Source organism: Girardinichthys multiradiatus, chromosome 5, assembly GCF_021462225.1.
Source record: "Girardinichthys multiradiatus isolate DD_20200921_A chromosome 5, DD_fGirMul_XY1, whole genome shotgun sequence".
Classification (NCBI taxonomy): domain Eukaryota; kingdom Metazoa; phylum Chordata; class Actinopteri; order Cyprinodontiformes; family Goodeidae; genus Girardinichthys; species Girardinichthys multiradiatus.
In genome coordinates, this window is record NC_061798.1 from 1166491 (window position 1) to 1169098 (window position 2608).

Below are 2608 nucleotides of genomic sequence, written 5' to 3' on the forward strand. Positions count from 1 at the left end.
CCATCCCCCCATTTTACTCCGAATTGAACCGGTGTGGGCTCATTTTTTAGTGCTTCGTTTGTGCAGGTTTGTGCCGTTAAAATTTTTGTTTGTGCTGTTTTGGTTTCTGAGATATTAAAGATTATTTTTTAGGTCATCCAGAGGTCACCATCCCCCCATTTTGCTCCAAATTGAACCGGAGTGGGCTCATTTTTTAGTGCTTCGTTTGTGCAGGTTTGTGCCGTTAAAATTTTTGTTTGTGCTGTTTTGGTTTCTGAGATATTAAAGATTATTTTTTAGGTCATCCAGAGGTCACCATCCCCCCATTTTGCTCCGAATTGAACCGGAGTGGGCTCATTTTTTAGTGCTTCGTTTGTGCAGGTTTGTGCCGTTAAAATTTTTGTTTGTGCTGTTTTGGTTTCTGAGATATTAAAGATGATTTTTTAGGTCATCCAGAGGTCACCATCCCCCCATTTTACTCCGAATTGAACCGGAGTGGGCTCATTTTTTAGTGCTTTGTTTGTGCAGGTTTGTGCCGTTAAAATTTTTGTTTGTGCTGTTTTGGTTTCTGAGATATTAAAGATTATTTTTTAGGTCATCCAGAGGTCACCATCCCCCCATTTTGCTCCGAATTGAACCGGAGTGGGCTCATTTTTTAGTGCTTCGTTTGTGCAGGTTTGTGCCGTTAAAATTTTTGTTTGTGCTGTTTTGGTTTCTGAGATATTAAAGATGATTTTTTAGGTCATCCAGAGGTCACCATCCCCCCATTTTACTCCGAATTGAACCGGAGTGGGCTCATTTTTTAGTGCTTTGTTTGTGCAGGTTTGTGCCGTTAAAATTTTTGTTTGTGCTGTTTTGGTTTATGAGATATTATAAGGTTTAATTTCGGCCGATGACGTCACCATCCTCCCATTTTACTCCGAATTGAACCGGAGTGGGCTCATTTTTTAGTGCTTCGTTTGTGCAGGTTTGTGCCGTTAAAATTTTCGTTTGTGCTGTTTTAATTTCTGAGATATTATAAGGTTTAATTTCGGCCGATGACGTCACCATCCCCCCATTTTACTCCGAATTGAACCGGAGTGGGCTCATTTTTTAGTGCTTCGTTTGTGCAGGTTTGTGCCGTTAAAATTTTTGTTTGTGCTGTTTTGGTTTATGAGATATTATAAGGTTTAATTTCGGCCGATGACGTCACCATCCTCCCATTTTACTCCGAATTGAACCGGAGTGGGCTCATTTTTAGTGCTTCGTTTGTGCGGGTTTGTGCCGTTAAAATTTTCGTTTGTGCTGTTTTAATTTCTGAGATATTATAAGGTTTAATTTTGGCCGATGACGTCACCATACCCCCATTTTACTCCGAATTGAACCGGAGTGGGCTCATTTTTTAGTGCTTCGTTTGTGCAGGTTTGTGCCGTTAAAATTTTTGTTTGTGCTGTTTTGGTTTATGAGATATTATAAGGTTTAATTTCGGCCGATGACGTCACCATCCCCCCATTTTACTCCGAATTGAACCGGAGTGGGCTCATTTTTTAGTGCTTCGTTTGTGCAGGTTTGTGCCGTTAAAATTTTTGTTTGTGCTGTTTTGGTTTATGAGATATTATAAGGTTTAATTTTGGCCGATGACGTCACCATCCCCCCATTTTACTCCGAATTGAACCGGAGTGGGCTCATTTTTTAGTGCTTCGTTTGTGCAGGTTTGTGCCGTTAAAATTTTCGTTTGTGCTGTTTTGGTTTCTGAGATATTAAAGATTATTTTTTAGGTCATCCAGAGGTCACCATCCCCCCATTTTGCTCCGAATTGAACCGGAGTGGGCTCATTTTTTAGTGCTTCGTTTGTGCAGGTTTGTGCCGTTAAAATTTTTGTTTGTGCTGTTTTGGTTTCTGAGATATTAAAGATTATTTTTTAGGTCATCCAGAGGTCACCATCCCCCCATTTTACTCCGAATTGAACCGGAGTGGGCTCATTTTTTAGTGCTTCGTTTGTGCAGGTTTGTGCCGTTAAAATTTTCGTTTGTGCTGTTTTGGTTTATGAGATATTATAAGGTTTAATTTCGGCCGATGACGTCACCATCCCCCCATTTTACTCCGAATTGAACCGGAGTGGGCTCATTTTTTAGTGCTTCGTTTGTGCAGGTTTGTGCCGTTAAAATTTTCGTTTGTGCTGTTTTAATTTCTGAGATATTATAAGGTTTAATTTCGGCCGATGACGTCACCATCCCCCCATTTTACTCCGAATTGAACCAGAGTGGGCTCATTTTTTAGTGCTTCGTTTGTGCAGGTTTGTGCCGTTAAAATTTTTGTTTGTGCTGTTTTGGTTTATGAGATATTATAAGGTTTAATTTCGGCCGATGACGTCACCATCCCCCCATTTTACTCCGAATTGAACCGGAGTGGGCTCATTTTTTAGTGCTTCGTTTGTGCAGGTTTGTGCCGTTAAAATTTTTGTTTGTGCTGTTTTGGTTTATGAGATATTATAAGGTTTAATTTCGGCCGATGACGTCACCATCCCCCCATTTTACTCCGAATTCAACCGGAGTGGGCTCATTTTTTAGTGCTTCGTTTGTGCAGGTTTGTGCCGTTAAAATTTTTGTTTGTGCTGTTTTGGTTTATGAGATATTATAAGGTTTAATTT